The sequence below is a fragment of the Monodon monoceros genome, unplaced genomic scaffold, assembly GCF_005190385.1.
Source record: "Monodon monoceros isolate NGI ecotype Baffin Bay Population unplaced genomic scaffold, NGI_Narwhal_1 Super_Scaffold_22, whole genome shotgun sequence".
Classification (NCBI taxonomy): Eukaryota; Metazoa; Chordata; class Mammalia; order Artiodactyla; family Monodontidae; genus Monodon; species Monodon monoceros.
In genome coordinates this window covers 66,221,242-66,244,298 of record NW_021703779.1, presented here as the reverse complement: position 1 = coordinate 66,244,298, position 23,057 = coordinate 66,221,242, and the positions used below count along the sequence as shown (strand labels likewise).

The window sequence follows — 23,057 nt, the reverse complement described above, 5'->3', positions numbered from 1 at the left end:
AATATGAAATGGAGAAAAAACATGGACAGACAATTCAGAGAATAAAAAATAGAAATTGCCCTTAAAACATGCTCAACTTCACACATAATAAGAGAATAGCAAATTGAAACTACACTGAAATACCACTTCCTTTTAGATTATAACACACTCTTTCCACTTTATGATGAAGAATTATAACTTACAGGAAAAGCAAAATTTCAAATGTATATGTCCTTTGACTCAGCATTGCCACTTCTGGAAACAATCCTGCACAACACACACACACATACACACACACACACACACACATACATGCACACAAGCACACATCAAACAATATATGTGCAAAGTTATTGATTGCAAGATTGTTTGTAATAGACAAAGTCTGAAAACAACTCAGTGGACAACGATGGTGGACTAGTGAAATTACCCATGTTTCATTCACAGAATGGAATATATTGATAGTATAGTTATTAATAACTGATAAGAAATATCATGCACGGCAAAGACCTCCAGGATATATCAAGTGGGAAAAAAGCGAACTACAGAGTAATGTATAGTATGTTATCTTTTGTGCAAAATGGGAGGAAAATAAGAACATTCAAGTTCATTTGTATTTGCATAAAGAAAAAATGGAAGAATGTATAAATAATACTAGTAAAAATATGTTCTCACTTCAGCAGCACATGTATTTTCAGTATTGAAATTGGAACTATATAGAGAAGATTAGCATAACCCCTGCAAAAGTATGCCACAGAAATTCATGATGTGTTTCATAGTTTGGGGAAGAAAAGAAACACTTACATTCATGAAGCTAAAAGATCCCCAAACTGAATCAATCAAAAGATTATAATGAGATGTATTATAATCAAATTGCCACAAGTCAAAGACAAAGAGAGAATTTTGAAAGCAGTGAGGGAAAATCGACTCTTCACATATAAGGGAGTGCTCATAAGAGTATCAGTAGATTTCTCAGCAGGAAATTTGCCGGCCATGAGATAATGAGGTGATATATTCAAAGTACTGAAAGAAAAATACTGACAACCAAGAATTTTATACTCAGCAATATTACCTGTGAAAATGTAGAAGAGATTAAAAATCATTCCTAGACAAAAAAAACTGAGGGAGTTTGGCACCACTAGACCTGCCTTAGAAGAAATGCTTTAGAGAGTTCTTCAAGTAGAAAGAAAAACATGCTAAAGAGTAACATGAAAGCATTTGAAAGTGTGAATCTCATTGGTGAAGCTAAATATATAGACATACACAGATTAAATTAAGACTGTAATGGTGATGTGTAAATTACTTTTTACCCTAATGTAAATGTTAAAAATTTGTTAATAGATAAAAAATACAAATATAAGCAAACTCTGACTATAAGAACACAAAGTCTCTGGGGTGGAATAGAAGTGTAGTATTTCAGTATGGGATTGAAGTTAAACTATTATCAACTTAAAATAGAAGTTACAACTATAAAGATATATATGCAAGCCTTGAGCTAATCTCAAAGGAAAAAAACTACAATAGATACCAGGAAGGTAAAGAGAAAAGAATCAAAGCAAATCACCAAATAAAATCGTCAGAGAACAAAGGAAAATGGCAAGAGAGGAAGAGAGGGACAAAACAGACAGAAAATAATTAACAGAATGGCAATAGTAAGTCTTTACATAATTTTCTTAAGTGTAAATGAATTAAACTCACTAATCAGAAGGCACAGAGTGACTGAATGGATTAAAAAAAACCAAGTTCCAGCAATATGTTGTCTACAAGAGACTCACTTTAGCTTTAAAAGCACAGATAGGCTGAAAGTTAAGGGATGGAAATAGATATTTCATGCAAAGGGTAATCAGAAGAAAGTGGGTATGGATACAGGGAAAAAAAACAGACTTGAATTCTAAAACTGTCTCTAGAGACAAAGAAGTTCATTATATAAGGATAAAAGGGTCAATTCAACAAGAAGATGTAACAGTTATAAATATATATGTACCTTATGTCAGAATATCTAAAAATATAAAGCAAATATTGATAGATTTGAAAGTAAAATTCCACAACAATACAGTAAGGGTAAGGGGCCTCAAATATCCCACTTACAATAATAGATAGAATATCCAGACAGAAAATCAATTTTAAAAACCCAGCTGGCTTGAATAACACTATAGACCAAGTATACCTAAGAGACAGAACTTACAACCAACAGGAAAATACTCATTCTTCTCAAGCACACACTGAACATTCTTCAGGATAGATCAAATGTTAGGTCACAAAACAGTCTTAGCAAATTTAACTATACCAAAATCATTCCAACTATCTTTTCTGACCATATTGGAATAAACCAGAAATCAATAACAGCAAGAAAACTGGAAAATGCACAGATACATAGAAATAAATCAACACACTTGTGAACAACCATTGCACCAAAGAGGAAATCGAAAGGGAATTTAAATACTATTTTGAGACAAATGAAAACAAAAACACAACATACTGAAATTTATGGGAAGCATCAAAAGAAGTACTGAGAGGAATGTTTGTAGCAATGAATGCCTACATTGAGAAAGAAGATAGATCTCAAATAAACAAAGTAATTTTACACCTTAAGAACCTAAAAAGAATAAACTGAATGCAGAATTAGCAGAAGGAAGGAAATAATAAAGATTAGAGCAAATATAAATCAAATAGAGATTAAAAAGATAGAAAAAAAACTGAGTTGGCTTTTTGTAAAGATAAAATATAGAATCCCTTAGTTAAGTTAACTAAGAGTAAAAGAGAGATGACTCAAATAAATAAAATCAGAAATGAAAGAGGAGATATAATAATGGATACCTCAGAAATGAAAAGGATCATAATGGACTATCATGAACAATTAAATACCAACAAGTTGGATAACTGAGAAGAAACTGATAAATTCCTAGAAACATACAATCTGCCAAAATTGAATCAAGAAGAAATAGAAATCCTGAACAGACTAATAAACAAATAAGGAGATTCAATCAGCAACTAAAAGACTCCTGATGAAGAAAATCCCAAGACCAGATGGCTTCACTGCTGAGTTACACAAAACATTCAAAGAAGAATGAATACTGATACTTCTCAAACTGCTTCAAACAAGAGAAGAGAGAACACTTCCAAACTAATTTTATGACGCCATCATCACCTTGAAAACCAGACAAAGGCAATAGAAGAAAAGAAAACTACAGGCCAATATTGCTGATGAACATAGATGCAAAAGTTCTCAATAAAATACTAGTAATCCAAATTCAAAGGCATATTAAAAGATTTTTGTGTCGTAATTAAGTGAGATGTAAGGATGGTTCAACCACACAAATCAATCAATATGGTACATCATTTTTTAAAAAATGAAAGAAAAAAAACCATATGAGCATCTCAATAGATGCAGAAAAAGCATTTGACAAAATTCAACATGTGTTTATGAAAAAAGCTCTCAACAAATTGGGCAAAGAAGGAACATACCTTAACATAACAAATGCCATATAACATAAACCCCAGCTAACATCATACTCAGTGGTGAAAGGTTAAACATTTTGCTTCTAAGGTGAAGGTGCCCACTCTTACCACTCCTATTCCACATAGTACTAGAAGTACTAGTCAGAACAATTAGGCAAGAAAAAGAAAGTTCCTCAAAACATTAAAAATAGAACTACTTTATAGTCCAGCAATCTGTGTATATGACCAAAGAAAATGATACCAGAATCTTGAAGATATTCTTGCACCTGCACTCCCATGTTAACTTCAGCATTTTCAAAATATCCAACATCAGAAACCAATCTAAATGTCAGTGAATGGATGAATATATACAAGTGAATATTATTCAGCTTTAGAAATAAGTAAATTCAGCCATTTGCGACAGCATGGGTAAATCTGGAGAATATTTTGCTAAGTGAAATAAGCCAAACACAGAAATACAAATACTACATGATCTCACTTATATGTGGTATCTAAATTAGTCAAACTCATTGAAACAGAGAGTAGAATAATGTTCACCAAAGGAGGGAGAAATGGAGTGATGTTGTTCATGCTGCATAAAGTTTCAGTTTTGCAAGATGAATAAGTTCTGGATATCTAATGTCCAACAATGTGACAATAGTTAATATTGTACACTTGAAATCTGCTAGAGAATAGATTTAAATGTTATTACATGAACACATGCACATGAAAGGTGACTATATGAGGTGATTAATATGTTAATTAGGTTGATTGTCATTAATATTTCATAATGTATACATATATCAAATTATCATATTATACACTTTAAATGTATACAATTTTTAATGGTTAATTATACCTCAAAAAAGCTGAAAGAAAATAATGTCCTATGTATAATGTGAGGATGATAAAACATGGTGGATGTGAACAGGGATGGGGAACCAGATCTCTCTACATATTTATTTTTCTAATGTTTTGAATTTTGGAATATGTCCATTATGCAAACATTAAATTAAGAAAACAATAAAGAAAAACTATGAAAGACCTAACCTTTAGCTTTGGCTAGAGGGAGGGCCACTTATGTGAAAAGCAGGAAAAGGAAAGTAGATTGATTAAAATGTAGTCAATAGCAATTAAAGAAATGTGTTGTGTACAGATAGCTCAGTCAAAGATGCATACCCTAAGAAAACCATAATTCAAAAAGAGTCATGTACCAAAATGTTCATTGCAGCTCTATTTACAATAGCCTGGAGATGGAAACAACCTAAGTGTCCATCATCAGATGAATGGATAAAGAAGATGTGGCACATATATACAATGGAATATTACTCAACGATAGAAAGTAACAAAATTGAGTTATTTGTAATGAGGTGGATGGACCTAAAGTCTGTCATACAGAGTGAAGTACATCAGAAAGAGAAAGAAAAATACTGTATGCTAACACATATATATGGAATTTAAGAAAAAAAAAGTCATGAAGAACCTAGGGGTAAGACAGGAATAAATACACAGACCTACTAGAGAATGGACTTGAGGATATGGGGAGGGGGAAGGGTAAGCTGTGACAAAGTGAGAGAGTGGCATGGACATATATACACTACCAAACGTAAAATAGATAGTGGGAAGCAGCCGCATAGCACAGGGAGATCAGCTCGGTGCTTTGTGACCACCTAGAGGGGTGGCATAGGGAGGGTGGGAGGGAGGGAGACACAAGAGGGAAGAGGTATGGGAACATATGTATATGTATAACTGATTCACTTTGTTATAAAGCAGAAACTAACACACCACTGTAAAGCAATTATACTCCAATAAAGGTGTAAAAAAAAAGATGCATGGCAGTTAAAATATGACAAATAGTAGAACAATAATTAACAAGAGTGGCAAAAATCCAACATAAATTCTTTGAAATAGGAAAATATGTGCTTGTATAAAGCAGAATATAAAGAAGGAGTTAAGGGGAAAGGAAATATTGATCTAGATGAAGAATAAGGGAATAAATGTAGGACAATGGTTTATTGGGGTTTGAGAAAAGATAAAGTACACAGATTAAAGAGAGGTACAAAAGGAAGAATGTAAAAAATGATAAACACAAATAACTTTTTTAGATGAAGTTGGGGTAGATGAAAATACATTTTCTGTATACTTAATCAAAAAAGATTTGAGGTCATCACCTTGAAGGACAGGGTAAGTAAATGGGATTTAAGGGGGAAAATATATAATTGTCATTGTGAAACATAAGCCAATGAGAAGATGAGGCATGTAAAATAGGATTGCTAAACTATGGTCAAAGCTAAGATTTAGCTCAAACACAAAATCTTGGACTATACTACATTTTTCCACTTTTAGGATGATATTCTAAACAATATCCTAACAAAGATGTGAAGAAGCAGAAGGGGATTAGTACGTGTTAAATCCCTCAAAACCTGAAGGGTAAGTACTGTTATTATTCACATTCTACAGATGATGAAATTGAAGCTTAGAGTCAATAAGGAGTTTTCCTACAGACACTCTCCTAGAAAATGGTAGAGTCAGAATTCAAACACAGGTTGATCTGACTCCAATGTTCATGTTCCTTATCACCAAGCCTGGCACATAGAAGGCATTCACGGAGTACTTTTGGGATGACTGTCCACTAAGAATATAAATAATAAATTATGGAAATAAACAACATTGGAGAATGAGCAGTCAGAATTAACAAATAGCAAAAGGTAATACAAAAAGTTGATTTGTTGGAGAGTAAAACACTGAAATACTGCTAAAACATTCATCAAATATTTAAATCACTTTCCAAATCTCTACTGGGACTTGAAAATGCTGAGATAATGTTAGGTATATTTAGAAAATAAACTATGAAATCTATATAAAAAATCTGTCAAAGTAAAAATATATATTGCCTTAAGGATTGAAAAATTTTATACTTCTCCTAAACTTATAAAATAAAATATCTTATATATAATCAGCAATTATAAAGTGTAATAACTGTATGCATGCTCTTATCAAAAACAGAAAATATTGAAGATTTACTTGGTTGATATGACATACACACATATAAATTGGAAACATGGTGAAAACAATTATTTACACACAGACACACAAACACGCAATCCTCTACATATGTATGTGAATAAACACACAGAAACTTATGAACCTTTTGAAAGCATCAAAAGAACTATTGTTCAGAGGCAGGTCTTTCAGGCTGTACTTGCACAGAGATATAACATTTATCCTTAGTAAATTAAGCTTCACATGCAAATAAAACTGTTCATCTGCTACTTGGAAAAATAGAGAAAAATCATTAAGCTTTTCTCTGGGATTAAACTGGACACTTTCATTAAAAGTACATTATGTTAGATCACTAAAATGATTAACACATGTCCAAGAATCACATCACATGGCCAAAGTACCATAAGAATATTTTTAGTTTCATTGCCCTTGCTTTTGGAGTCAGATCAAAAATAATCATTGCCAAATTTATGTGAAGGAGCTTATTGCCTATGTTTTCTTTTAGGATATTATGTTTTCAGGTCTTATGTTCAAGTCCTAATTCCATTATGAGTTAAGTTTTGTGTATGGTGTAGGTTTGTGGTCCAGTTTCATTCTTTTCATATCCAAATTTTCTAATATAATTTATTGAAGAGACTGTCCTTTCCCCATAGATTATAATAGGCTACTTTGCTGTAAATTAATTGACCATATAAGGGTGGATTTATTTTTCAGGTTTGTCTATTCTGTTCCATTTGGTCTATGTGCCTGTTTTCATGCAAGTAATATACTGTTTTGAGTATTATAGATTTGTAATATAGTTTAAAATAAAAACAAATATATGCCTCTAGTTTTTTTTTCTACCTTCTCAAGATAGCTCAGGGTATTTTTTTCATATATAAGTGTTCACAGGAACTTTATTTATAATAGTCCCAAACTGGAAACAGTTTAAATATTCACTAAGAGATGAATGGACAAACAATGGTGATATAACAATACAATGGAAAACCACTTGGCAAAAAAAAGAGAGAAATGATGAGGCAACAAACATGGATGAATCTCAAAAAATCATGCTAAGTGAAAGAAGCTAGATATAGGAGAGAATCTGCTGTATTATTCCATGTATATCAAACTTTAAAAGAGACCAATCTAATCTGTTGTAAAATAAATCAGAGTAATGATTGCAATTTGGGAGAAAAGATAGACCTGAAAGGGGTGTGAGGGAACTTGCTAGAGAGACAGAAATTTTTTAAAATCTTATTTTGGGGTTATGGTTACAAAGTAATTAATTGGTCAAAACACATTGAATAGAACACTTAACATCTGTGCATTTTATTGAATGAAATTATACATCAACCAAAAATGAGATGGAAATATAAGTACCAATATCTAGATATTAGGAGTCTTAGGAGAGTAAAATAAATCAAGGGAGGAGATATTTGAAGAAATAATGAAGATAACCTTGGAACTGAAGAAAGATGAAAGATCTCAGTTTCAAAGTGTGCCAAATACACCAAACAGGATGGGTAATGAAAAATGCACACTTAGAAATATTAGAGTGAGTATCAGAAAACAAAACATTCTAAAACTCTAAAAAAAGAAAAAGAGACCACTTACAAAGGAATAAGCTTCAAAATGAATTGACCAAAACAACAAAGGAAAAGAATTTGAAGTGAGAATTTTATATCCAGCTAAACATCCATTCAAATGTTAAAGGCTAAAAACAGTCAGAGCATTCAATGGCTCAGGTTTAAACAAAAATACAGTCCTCCCTCGAAAAACATTTTTCTTTTTTTGCAGTACGCAGGCCTCTCACTGTTGTGGCCTCTCCCATTGCAGAGCACAGGCTCCAGACGTGCAGGCTCAGCAGCCATGGCTCACAGGCCCAGCCACTCTGTGACATGTGAGATCTTCCTGGACCGGGGCACGAACCCGTGTCCCCTGCATCGTCAGGCAGACTCTCAACCACTGCACCACAAGGAAAGCCTGAAAAACAATTTTTGAAATAACTAGCTCAGTAATGGAAACAAATTCCACAGATAATACTAGAGATTTGTGAAAGCTGAACAAATAACTTAGTAAAGTTTAGTGTTTTAAAAAATTTACCAGATCAAAGAAAAAAACAAATATATATATATATATATATATATATATATATATATATTTAAACAACTCAGAACTGAAAAATCTAGACAAATTTAATGTGCTGTCATGGGAGCTCAAGACCATGTCATTGAAGAGTATAAGGGCTGAAAGGGAAGAGAGAGACCAAGGGGTAGGAGAAGATGCTAATTTTGTCTTTGTAAGGAAAAGCTACAGCTAATATTTTTTTTGTTTTTAAATTTTTATTTATTTTTTACATATACATGTATCTACACTTTTTCAAATACTTTTCCCATTTAGGTTATTACAGAACATTAAGCAGAGTTCCCTGTGCTATACAGTAGGCCCTTGTTGGTTATCTACTTTAAATATAGCAGTGTGTACATGTCAATCCCATACTCGCAATCTGTCCCTCCCCACAACCCTTCCCCCTGATAACCATAAGTTCAATCTCTTAAGTCTGTGAATCTGTTTCTGTTTTGTAAATAATGTGGTTGGTATTATTTTTTTAGATTCCACATATAAGTGGTATATGATATTTGCCTTTCTCTGTCTGACATACTTCACTTAGCATGATAATCTCTAAGCCCATCCATGTTGCTGCAAATGGCATTATTTCATTCCATTTAATGGCTGAGTAATATTTCATTGTATATATGGAGAATGACTTCATCAATTCATCTGTCGATGGATATTCAGGTGGCTTCCATGCCTTAGCTATTTTAAACAGTGCTACAATGAACATTGGGGTGCCTGTATCCTTTTGAACCATGTTTTTCTCCAGATATATGCCCAGGAGTGGGATTGCTGGATCATATGGTAACTCTATTCTTAGTTTCTTAAGGAACAACCATGTTATTATTCTCCAGAGTGGCTGTACCAATTTACATTCTCACCAGCAATGTAGGAGGGTTCCCTTTTCTCCACACCCTTTCCATCATTTATTGTATGTAGAATTTTGATGATCTGACTGGTGGAAGGTGATATCTCATGTAGTTTGATTTGCATTTCTCTAATAATTAATGATGTTGAGCATCTTTTCATGTGCCACTTGGCCATCTGTATGTCTTTTTTTGTAGAAATGTCTGTTTAGGTCTTCTGCCCATTTTTTGATTGGGTTGTTGTTGTTTTGTTTTTTGATATTGAGCTGCATAAGCTGTTTGTAAATTTTGGAGATGAATCCCTTGTTGGTCTCATCGTTTGCAAATATTTTCTCCCATTCTGTGGGTTGTCTTTTCATTTTGTTTATGGTTTCCTTTTCTTTGCAAAAGCTCTTGAGTTTGATTAGGTCGCATTTGTTTTTGTTTTCATTTCCCTTAAGAGACAGGTTGAAAATGATATGCTGGGATTTATGTCAGAGAGTGTTCTGCCTATATCTTACTGTAAGAGTTTTATAGTATCCAGTCTTACATTTAGGTCTTTAATCCATTCTGAGTTTATTTTTGTGTATGGTTTTAAAGAATGTTGTAATTTCATTTATTTACATGTAGCTGTCCAGTTTTCCCAGCACCACTTATTGAAGAGGCTGTCTTTTCTCCATTATATATTTTTGCCTCCTTTGCTGTATATTAATTGGCCATAGGTGCATAGGTTTATCTCTGGGATTCAAATCCTGTTCCATTGATCTGTATTTCTGTTTTGGTGCCAGTACCATACTGTTTTGATTACTGTAGCTTTGTAGTATTGTCTGATGTCAGGGAAACTGATTCCTCCAGCTGTTTTTCTATCTCAAGTTTGTTTTGGCTATTGGGGGTCTTTTGTGTCTCTATAGAAATATTAAGATCCTTTAAATCTAGTTCTGTGGAAAATGTCATTGGTCATTTGATAGGGATTGCATTGAATCTGTAGATTGCTTTGGGTAGTATAGTCATTTTAACAATATTGATTCTTCCAATTCAAGAACTTGGTATATCTTTCCATCTGCTTGTGTCATCTTCTATTACTTTCATCAGATCCTTATAGTTTTCAGAGTACAGGTCTTCTGTCTACTTAGGTAGGGTTATTCTTAGGTATTTAATTACTTTTGATGCAGTGGTAAATGAGATTGTTTCTTAATTTCTCTTTTTGATCTTTCATTGTTAGTGTATAGGAATGTAAGATATTTCTGTGTATTAATTTTGTATCCTGCAAATTTACCATTCATTGATGAGCTTTAGTAGTTTTCTGGTAGCACCTTTAGGATTTTCTATGTATATTATCATGTCATCTGAAAACTGACATTTTTACTTCTTCCTTCCAATTTGGATTCCTTTTATTTCTTTTTCTTTTCTGATTGCCGTGCCTAAGACTTCCAAAACTATTTTGAATAAAAGTGGTGAGAGGGGACATCCATGGTGGTGCAGTAGTTATGAACCTACCTGTCAGTGCAGGGGACATGGGTTCAAGCCCTGGTCTGGGAATATCCCACATGCCACAGAGCAACTAAACCTGTGCATCACAACTACTGATCCTGTGCTTTAGAGCCTGCAAGCCACAACTACTGAGCCTGCATGCCACAACTACTGAAGCCCACATGCTTAGAGCCAGTGCTCTGCAACAAGAGAAGCCACCACAACGAGAAGCCCATGCAGCAAAACAAAGCATAGCCCCTGCTTGCTGCAACTAGAGAAAGCCCACACACAGCAACAAAGACCCAACACAGACAAAATAAATAAATAAATAAATATTTTTTAAAAAAATGGTGTGAGTGGACATCCTTGTTTTGTTCCTGATCTCAGAGGCAATGTTTTCAGCTTTTCACAATTGAGTATGATGTTAACTGTAAGTTTGCTGTAAATGTCCTTTATTATATTGAGGTATGTTCCCTCTATGCCCACTTTCTGGAGAGTTTTTATCATAAATGGTGTTGAATTTTGTCTCAAGCTTTCTCTGCATCTATTAAGATGATCATATGTTTTTTATTCTTCAATTTGTTGATGTGGTGTATCACACTGATTGATATTGAAAAATACTTCTATCCCTGGGATAAATACCACTTGACCATGATGTATGATCCTTTTAGTGTCTTATTGGATTCCAATTGTTAGTATTTCATTGAGGATTTTTGCATCTATATTCATCAGTGATATTGGCCTATAATTTTCTTTTTTGTGTGATAACTTTGTCTGGTTTTTATATCAAAGTGATGGTGCCCTCATAGAATGAGTTTGGAAGTATTCCTTCCTCTGAGATTTTTTGGAATAGTTTCAGAAGGATAAGTGTTAACTCTTCTCTGAATGTTTTCTAGAATTAGCCTGTAAAGCCATCTGGTTCTGGACATTTGTTGGGAGTCTTTTAAATCACAGTTTCAATTCCAGTACTTCTGATTGGTCTGTTCATATTTTCTATCTCTTCATGGTTCAGTCTTGGGAGATTTTACTTCTCTACGAATTTGTTCATTTCTTCTAGGTAGTCCATTTTATTGGCATATAGTTTCTTGTCATAGTCTTATGATCCTTTGTAGTTCTGTGGTGTCTGTTGTAACTTCTTTTTCATTTGTAATTTTATTGATCTGGGCCCTCTCCCTCTTTTTCTTGATGAGTCTGGCTAAAGGTTTATCAATTTTGTTTAACTTTTCAAAGAATAAGCTTTTAGTTTCATTGATCTCTTCTACTGTTTTCTTTGTCTCCATTTCATTTATTCCTGCTCTGATCTTTATGATTTCTTTCCTTCTCCTAACTTTGGGTTTTGTTTTTCTTCTTTCTCTAGTTGCTTTATGTGTAAGGTTAGGTTGTTTATTTAGATTTTAGATTTTTCTTGTTTCCTGAGGTAATACTGTATTGCTATATTCTTCCCATTTTGAACTGATTTTGCTGCATCTCATAGGTTCTGGGTCATAGTGCTTTGTTTTCATTTGTCTCTGGGTATTTCTTTAAATTTCCTCTTTGATTTCTTCAGTGAAGAAATGTTTGGTTTTTGCTTTTTCTTTTTTTTTTTTTTTTGCAGTATGCAGGCCTCTCACTGTTGTGGCCTCTCCCATTGAGGAGCACAGGCTCCAGACACGCAGGCTCAGCAGCCATGGCTCACAGGCCCAGCCGCTCCGCGGCATGTGGGATCTTCCCAGACTGGGGCACGAACCCATGTCCCCTGTATCGGCAGGCAGACTCTGAACCACTGCTCCCCCATGGAAGCCCTCTATTGGTTATTTAGTAGCATATTGTTTAGCCTCCACGTGTGTTTATTTTTTTTACCATGTTTTCTTGTAGTTGATTTCTAATAGCATGTAGTTGGCAAAGGTGCTTGATATAGTTTCAGTCTTCTTAAATTTACTGAGGCTCAATTTGTCACCTAGCACATGATCAATCCTAGAGAATATCCTATGTACACTTGAGAAAAATATGTATTCTGCTACTTTTGGATGGATTGCTTTAAAAATATCAATTAAGTCTATCTGGTCAAATCTGTCTTTTAAGTCCTGTGTTTCCTTATTAATCTTCTATCTGGATGATCTGTCCATTGATGAAAGTGGGGTGTTAAAGTCCCCCACATTATTGTGTTACTGTTGATTTCTCCTTTTATGGTTGTTAGAATTTGCCTTGTATATTGAGGAGCTCCTATGTTGGTTGCATATATATTTACAATTGTTATATCTTCTTGTTTAATTTATCCCTTGATCATTATGTAGCGTCCTTCCTTGTCTCTTATAATAGTCCTTAATTTAAAGTCTATTTTGTCATATGAGTATTGCTACTCCAGCTTTCTTTTGATTTTCATTTGCATGGGATAACTTTTTCCATCCCCTAACTTTAAGTCTGTATGTGTTCCTTTATCTTAAGTGGGTCTCTTGTAGACAGCATATATATGTTTCTTGTTTCTGTATCCATTCTGTCTTTTGGTTGGAGTATTTAATCTGTTTATGTTTAAGGTAATTATTGATATGTATGTTCTTATTGCCATTTTCTTAATTACTTTGCATTTGTTTTTGTAGGTGTTTTTTCTTCCCTTCCTCTTTTGCTCTCTTATCTTTTGATTTGATGACTAACTTTAGTGTTTGTTTGGATTCTTTTTTTTTTCTTTTTTGTGTGTGCATCTATTATAGATTTGTGGGTTTTGGTTACAGTGAGGTTTTGATATAGCAGTCTGTATATAAACAAGATTGTTTTAGGTTGCTTGTCTTTTAATTGCATATGCCTTTCCAATATTCTACATTTGTGTTCTCTTCTCACAATTGCTGGTTTTGATATCATATTTTTGTGCAGTTGATTTCCTACCTTTACTGTATGTTTGCCTTTACTAGTGAGTTTTTCCATTTGTAATTTTCTTGTTTCTAATTTTGGCCTTTTCCTTTCCATTTAGAGCAGTTCCTTTAGCATTTGTTACAAAGCTGGTCTTGTGGTGCTGAATTCTATTAGCTTTTGCTTATCTGTAAAGCTTTTGATTTCTCCATCAAACCTGAATGAGAGTCTTGATGGGTAGATTATTTTCTTCCTTTTCATCAATTTAAATATATTGTGCCACTCCCTTCTGGCCTGCAGAATTTCTGCTGAGAAATCAGCTGATAACCTTATGGAAATTTCCTTGTACGTTTTTTGTTGCCTTTCCTTAGTTTCCTTTAATATTTTTCTTTGTCTCTAATTTTCATCAATTTGTTTATTATGTGTCTCAGTGTATTACTCCTTGGATTTTTTTTTGTCTGGTACTCTATGAGCTTCCTGGACTTGGATGATTGTTTCCTTTCCCATGTTAAGGAAGTTTTCATCTATTATCTCTGCAAATATTTTCTTAGACCCTTTGTTTTTCTCTTCTCCTTCTGGGACCCCTATAATGCAAATCTTCGTGCGTTTAATGTTTTCCCTGAGGTCTCTTAGTGTGTCCTCATTTATTCTCATTCTTTTTTCTTTATTCTGTTTCATGGCAGTGATTTCCACCATTCTGTCTTCCATGTCATTTATCTGTTCTTCTGCCTCAGTTACTCTGCTATTGATTCCTTTTGGTGTATTTTTCATTTCAATTATTGTATTGTTCATCTCTTTTCATTTGTTCTTTAGTTCTTCTAGTTCTTTTATATACATTTCTTGTATCTTCTCAATCAGTGCCTCCATTCTTTTCCTGAGATCTTGGATCATTTTCACTCTCATTACTCTGAGTTTTTTTTTTATTATTATTGTAGATTGCCCATCTTCACTTAACTTAGTTGTTCTTCTGGGACATATTCCTCTGCTGTGTCATTTTGTCTAAATTCCTGTGATTGTGGTTTCTGTTCTGTAGGCTGCAGGGTTGTAGTTCTTCTACTTTCTGCTGCCTGCCCCCTGGTGGATGAGTCTCTCTAAGAGGCTTGTGCAGACTTCCTGGTGGGAGGTACTTGTTACTGCCCACTGGTGTGTAGAGCTAGGTCTTGTGCCTCTGGTGGGCAGGGCCGTGTCAAGATGTGTGTTTATTATCCGGCAACTGTTTATTCAGGAAGACTCTAAGCAGCCTGTCTGCTGATGGGTGGCACTGTGTTCTTACCTTGTTGGTTGTGTGGCCTGATGCATCCTAGCACTTGAGCCTACAGGCAGTTGGGAGGGGCCATGTCTTAGTGAGAAAATGAAAGCCTCCTAGAGGACCCACACCAATGAGCATATGTCAGAGCCACCACTGCCAGTGTCCTCACAGTGAGCCACAGCCAACCGCTGTCTCTGCTGGGGACCCTCCAACACTAGCAAGTATATCCAGTGTCTTACGTGGTCATTGCTTTATTCCCTGTGTCCTGGTGCTCATGAGATCCTGTGTGTGCCTTCCAATTGTGGAGTTTCTGTTTCCCCCTGTCCTGTGGAATTCCTGTGGTCACCCCCTGCTGGCCTTCAAAGTCAGACTCTCTGGGGGCCTCCTCCTCCCATAGACAGACCCCCAGGCTGGGGAGCCCAACACGGGGCTCAGAACTTTCACTCTTGTATGAGAACTTCTGTGGTATAATTATTTTCTAGTTTGTGAATTGCTCATCTGTCATGTATGGGATTTCATTTTTTCACAATTGCACCCCTCCTACCATCTCTTCTTTGTCTCTTTTTGGCTTCTTTGTCTTTGGATGTAGCTTATCTTTTTTTGGTAGGTTCCAACATTTTTTTATCAGTGTTTGTTTAGCAGTTAGTTGTGATTTTGGTGTTTCCATAAGAGGGGGTGAGCTCAAGTCCATCTACTCCACCATATTGCCTCCTTCCTCCTTACTTACTTTATTTTTAAATCTTCATAGCAAAAGCATTCTGAATCCACTACACACAGGAGCCAGGAAGATTTTCCTAAAACAGTGAATAGAGCTATGTTATTTTTCAAGTCAGTCAAATTTCTTATGGCTCTTCTTCCTAAAGAAGGGTCTGTATACTCCATGTAGATAGATATCTTTCTTGGATGTCTGAGCCAAGGGACAGCTGAGTCTAGAAGCACTTTCCCAGCCTGAAGAAATGAGGAGCAGGGTCAGGCTTTTCTTTTGTTTTCCAGTAGGTGTTATTATAACACAAGTTTTTTATTCCTTTTACCTGAGCTGTCTCTAGTTATATTTGGCATTCTACCTCCCACTGCCTGTGTCAGAGGTGCTGCTCTACGACCTCATTATTGCTTCTTTTGCCTCCATGGTCATTGTTACCTTGCTGCTGTCAGTGTTGCCTGCGTCATTCTCTGGGGTGCCAGGACAGTGTGCTCTTCCACCAAGACTGGGATCCTTTGAGTTGCAGACTCCACCACCACATTGGCTGGGGAGAGTCTGTGGGAGCTGGGCTCACATGGATACCTCTGCTCTGTCAGGTGTTGTAGGGTTCATGGCCTCTGCTGTTGTAAATGAGGTGTAGGGGGCAGGAATCATGAGGGTCTTTGCAGCTTGAGGGATAGGATCTCAGACCACACTGTCACTGTTTCCCAGATACCTGTGGCTGAGGACACCACTGTGGATGGGAGGCTGGGGGTTATGTGTGCTACCTCCCCTGCTGTTACTGGCTTCTCTGGGGCTATGAGCTCAACTGTTGTAGCCAGAAGGCTGGGAATACCAGCATGGTCTCCATCCTTCCTCTGTTTCTGCCTCCTCTATGTGTTCCACTCCATCCAACTTTAGATGTACAGATATATGGACTTCTCCGGCATCCTGGTGTCTTGGGGACAGGTACCTTTGCTGAGTTCTGGATGTTTTACTGGTTGTAGCTTTAAAGGAAGAGAGCCACACACAAATTTGCCATGACCCTGACATCACTCATGACATCAAAGCTTGATATCACTTTGTTTCCGATAACCATGATTTGTTATTAGTGCTTGATGTTGGTCATTGTTGTTTGCTTGTTTAGTTATTTTTCTAAAGTAGTTTTGTAAAGACTGAATACTTTGTTATATGTGGCCACTGAAGTCTGTGATTCATTTGCTAACTGGTCAAATAGTTATTAGGTAGTGGTCTTAAAAACACCTGGAACCAAAAAAGAAAATAAAAGGGAATAAAAGAAAAAAAAACTCAGCCTTTGCAGATTGGCTTTGTGTTGAGACAGTACTTCATGTCAAACTATTACATTTACAATTATGCCTTAGCCAAATTTAATTCCTGCTTAAGAGAGCCTAAAGATAAAGGCAAGGTATAAAATCTTAGAGTCTTCTCAGGCCTTTTGTGAACATGCTCTCACTGTCAAAAGCAACTAGCACCAGGAATGTGAGCTGTTATCTTCATAACCACTGTCTATTTGGAGTTTGGGAAGGTAGTTGTGCAGTTTAAAAGCCATAGAGCTTTTTATCATAAAGCACCATCTTCTTTATTCATCAAGCATACCTTTAGTTCTTTTGAGTTTTTGACTAGATTCAGAGCTATGCAAAAATTTATTCTGACATAATTTGGGGGATGGACCAAACTCTGGAATTACCTAGTCTACCGTTTCTGATCATGTCACCAGCTTTATTCTACCATTACTTTTATGTTGGAAAAATAATTCTATCTAAATCATATAAGGGGGAAAAGAAGTAATATCTGTGTAGCCTACAGCATGCATATGTATTGTAAGTTAGTGATTGTAAATTCAATAAATTAATATAATTTAAACAAAGTCTGTAAGTAGATGAATTGCCTTACTTAAACACTTTCTCCAGTTTTTTGTTTTACTTTAATTTTCTTCATTTAGTTGAAGTTGAACTGGACTTAGTTATTCTTACTTATCATAGTTCAAAAATAAATTAAAAAGAAAGCCTATAATTTCAAGTTTTCTCTTCTTGGCATAAGAACTACTTGGAATAACTGAATATGTTAGTAGTAATCATTCTATCTCAATCAAACTGCATAGAACAACTGTTTTCTAGTGGAGTCTTGGACCATGAGAAGTATAGACAGGGATTCAATTATTTCAGGACAAAGTTATGGCTGAAAATAAAAGATAAAACTCTATAATTTTATTTGAAATGTGCAGCCAAGATTTCTTTGAATGTTTTATTTATGTAGCTTTATATTCATGTGTATATCCATGTGTATGTGTGTGTGTGTGTGTATATATATATATATATATACCCAAACTGGTATTTATATATATACCAAATCTGACAGATGCAAGAAATAGAATATCATCTAGAGCATCAGGAGAGCACAGCCCTACTGACACCTTGATTTTGGACTTCTAACTTCTAGAATTGTTATGAATAAGGTTCTGTTACTTTAATCCATCCAGACTGTGGTAATTTGTTATGGTAGACATAAGTAATTAGTACAACCACCAACTTAGAAATTAACATTCAAATAAATAATCCATCAAAAATGGAAGTGATATAAAGACTTTCTCATAGAAACAAAAACTGATGGCATTTAAAACCATCAGAGCTGCCCTAAAAGAAATGGTGAAAGAAAGTCTCCAAGTAAAGGAAATATTGTATACATCAGAAAATCAGATATAAAAAAAGAAAGTAAAAGCATTGGAAAGTAAATGAATGTAATGGAAGTAAAGTATTTATGATTCTTAATTTCTCTAGTAGATAATGTTCAAATTAATAATAATAACATTTTTGTTGATTACAGCATATGAATAAGTGAACTGAATGATAGCAATGTTATAAGAAATTGGATGAAGGGATAGGGAATAGAGTATTATAAGGAACTTACTCTACCTTTGAAGTTTTATACTATTATTTGTGAGTGGCCATAGATTAGTTAGAAATGTACATTGCATACTGCAGAGCAACAACTAAATACTTATAAAAAGAAATATAGTCAGTATGCTCAGAGAGGAGAAATAGATTTATCTAAAATGCTCAATATGAACCAAAAAAGGTAGAATAATAGAGAAAGAAAAAAAAATCAAACAAGTGCAAATAATAGGAAACTATTACAAGCATGGTAGAAGTTAATCAAACCATATCAATAATCGCTTTGTGAAAAATCCAAATTCACCAATTAAGTGATAGAGATTGTGAGTGAATAAAAAACAAAACCCAAATATAGATTAATTATTAGTACTTTACCTAAAATATAAAAACAAAATAGGTCAACAGTATGGGGGATAAAATACTTTATATTCTTTTTCAGAAGATAGATGTGGAGAGAAAGAATCCTAACTGATTCTATGAGGCCAGTATTACTTTAATACCAAAACCAAAGACATTATAAGAAAACTACAGAACACTATTTACATGAACTAGATGCAAAAATGCTCAAAACAATATTAGCAAATCAAATTACAGAATGTAAAAAAGAATTATACACCATGACCAAGTGAGATTTATGCCAGGTATGCAAAGCTGGTTCAACATTCAAAAATCAATTACTCCTGCTACTTTAACAACTTAATTGATTAGCTACAGTAGTTTTCTGATAGCATCCTTAGGATTCTGTATGCCTAGTACCATGTCATCAGCAAACAGTGACAGCTTTACTTCTTTTCCAATTAGGATTACTTATTTCTTTTTATTCTCTGATTCCTGTGGTTCAAACTTCCAAAACTATGTTGAATAATAGTGGTGAGGTTGGACAACCTTGGGTTCTTCCTGACCTTAGAGGAAATGATTTCACTTTTTCACCATTGAGAATGATGTTAGCTGTGGGTTTGTCATATATGACCTTTATTATGTTGAGGTAAGTTCCCTCTATGCTTACTTTCTGGAGGGTTTTTATCATAAATGGGTGTTGAATTTTGTCGAAAGTTTTTTCTGCATCTATTGAGATGATCATATGGTTTTTCTCCTTCAGTTTGTTAATCTGGTTTATCACATTGATTGATTTGTGTATATAGAAGAATCCTTGCATTCCTTGCATTCCTACACACTAATGATGAAAAATCTGAAATAGAAATTAAGGAAACACTCCCATTTACCATTGAAACAAAAAGAATAAAATATCTAGGAATAAACCTACCTAAGGAGACAAATGACCTGTATGCAGAAAACTATAAGACACTGATGAAAAAATTAAAGATGATACAGATGGAGAGATATACCATGTTCTTGGATTAGAAGAATCAACATTATGAAAATGACTATACTAACAAAGCAATCTATCGATTCAGTGCAATCCCTATCAAACTACCACTGGCATTTTTCACAGAACAAGAACAAAAAATTTCACTATTTGTAGGGAAACAAAAAGGACCCTGAATAGCCAAAGCAATCTTAAGAATGAAAAATGGAGCTGGAGGAATCAGGCTCCTGGACTTCAGATTATGCTACAAAACTAAAGTAATCAAGACAGTATGGTACTGGCCCAAAAACAGAAATATAGATCAATGGAACAGGATAGAAAACCCAGAGATAAACCCACAAATGTGTGATCACTTTATCTTTGATAAAGGGGGCAAGAATATACAATGGAGAAAAGACAGCCTCTTCAATAAGTGGAGCTGGGAAAACTGGACAGCTACATGTAAAATAATGAAATTAGAACACACCCTAACACCATACACAAAAATAAACTCTAAATGGATTAAAGACCTAAATGTAAGGCCAGACAATATAAAACTCTTAGCAGGAAACATAGGCAGAACACTCTATGACATAAATCACAGCAAGATCCTTTTTGACCCACCTCCTAGAGAAGTGTAAATAAAAACAAAAATAAACAAATGAAACCTAATGAAACTTAAAAGCTTTTGCACCTCAAAGGAAACCATAAACAAGACAAAAAGAAAACCCTCAAAATGGGAGAAAATATTTGCAAATGAAGCAACTGACAAAGGATTAATCTCCAAAATTTACATGCAGCACATGCAGCTCAATACCAAAAAAACAAACAACCCAATCCAAAAGTGGGCAGAAGACCTAAATAGACATTTCTCCAAAGAAGATATAAAGTTTGCCAACAAACACATGAAAGGATACTCAATATCACTAACCATTAGAGAAATGCAAATCAAAACTACAATGAGGTATCACCACACTCCAGTCAGAATGGCCATCATCAAAAAATCTGTAAAGAATAAATGTTGGAGAGGGTGTGGAGAAAAGGAAACCCTTTAACACTGTTGGTGGGAATGTAAATTGATACAGTCACTATGGAGAACAGTATGGAGGTTCCTTAAAATCTAAAAATAGAACTACCATACGACCCAGCAATCCCACTACTGGGCATATACCCTGAGAAAACCACAATTCAATAAGAGTCATGTACCACAATGTTCATTGCAGCTATATTTACAATAGCCAGGATATGGAAGCAACTTAAGTGTCCATCAACAGATGATTGGATAAAGAAGATGTGGCACATATATACAATGGAATATTACTCAGCCATTAAAAGAGATGAAATTGAGTTATTTTTCGTGAGGTGGATGGACCTCGAGTCTGTCAGATGGAGTGAAGTAAGTGAGAAAGAGAAAAACAAATACTATATACTAACACACATATAAGGAATCTAAAAAAAAAAAAAAAGGTTCTGAAGAACCTAGGGTCAGAACAGGAATAAAGGTGTAAATGTAGAGAATGGTCTTGAGGACATGGGGAGGGGGAAGGGTAAGTTGGGATGAAGAGAGAGTGGTATGGACATATACACACTACCAAAGGTAAACTAGATAGCTAGTGGAAAGAAGCTGCATAGCATAGGGAGATCAGCTCAGTGCTTTGTGACCACCTAAAAGGGTGGGATAGGGAGGATGAGAGGGAGATGCAAGAGGGAGGAGATATGGTGATATATGTATATGTATAGCTGATTCACTTTGTTATAAAGCAGAAACTAACACAACATTGTAAATTCATTATACTCCTATAAAGATGTTAAAAGTAAACAAATATATAAATAAATAAGACTAAAGTCTAAAACAACAAGAAAAAAGACTCCAATAAACACAAAAGAAATTTTAAAGAAGAAAATGAGTGGGTGGGGGGAGTCATGACATACAGAAAAAATAACAAAATTGCAAAAGAAATTGCTTCATTGTCAGTAACTACTTTACATGTAAATGGATTAGGCTCTAAATTCAAAAAGCATAGATTGGTACAATAGATGAAAATACATTAACTAACAATATTCTGTCCAAAAGAAACTCACTTCAGGTTAATGAACCAAATGGTTTGACAGTGAAAGGAATGAGAAATATATTCCATGTAAGTAGTAACAAAAAGAGTTGAGGTGCCTATATCAATATACAAAAGGGACTTTAAGTCAAAAACTGTTACAAAACACAAGGAAGGACACTATATATTGTTAAAAGTGTCACCTCAATAATATAATACAATTATAAATATATATGTACTGAATATCACAGCTCCAAAGTATATGAAGCAGACATAATCAAAGGGACAAGTAGACAGTGGTTAAAAAATGGAAATTTTATTACTTCACTTTCAATAATGGATAGAATAACCAGATAGAAGATCAATATGCTAACAGAACATTTGAACAACATTATAAACCTATTAGACCTGACATATATATATAGGACACTTACTTCATAACAGCAGAAAACACATTTTCTCAGTGCTAATGGAACATTCTCCAAGATAGGCAATACTTTAGGCTACAAAACAAACCTTAATACATTTTGAATATTAAAATCATACAGAGTAAAATTTTTCTAATAACAATGGAATGAAGCTTGAAATCAATAATAGAAGGAAAAGTGGAAATTTCACAGATAAATTAATTAATATTTATTTAATAAAGAATCAGCTTAAAGAAAAAATCATAAGGGAAATTTAAAAATACCTTGAGACCAATGAAAAGGAAAATACAATATAAAAGAATAAAACTTGTTGGGATGCAGCAAAAGAAGTATTACAAAGGAAATTTACATTTGTAACTGTATACAGTAAAAACAAGAATAATGTCAAAGAGTAACCTAACTTTACATCTTAAGGCACTAGAAAAGAAAGTGCACACTAAACTCAAAAATATCAGAAGGAAGGAATAATGCATATTAAAGTGGATATAAATAAAAGGGCATAGAAAGGAAACAGAGAAAATCAAGAAAAGCAAAAACTCGTTCTTTGAAAAGATAAGTAAATTGACACGCCATTAGTTATATTGGCTAAGGAAAAACAGAAAAGATTCATATTATTAAAATTGGAGATAAATGTGGGAATATTATGGAAATAAAAAGGGTTATCAGGGAATAAGAACATTTGTACATACATTGGAGAATTGAATCTAGGGGACATGGACAAATTCCTAGAAACAAACTATATTAGTCAGCTCAGGCTGTTATAATGAAATACTATTTACT

The 23,057-nt window shown here is 34.4% G+C and overlaps 1 pseudogene; it reads left to right on the top strand.

Annotated features, from left to right (window-relative positions):
• The first annotated feature begins 663 nt into the window (after positions 1-663).
• LOC114906639 lies at positions 664-762 on the top strand (annotated as a pseudogene).
• The last annotated feature ends 22,295 nt before the right edge of the window (positions 763-23,057 follow it).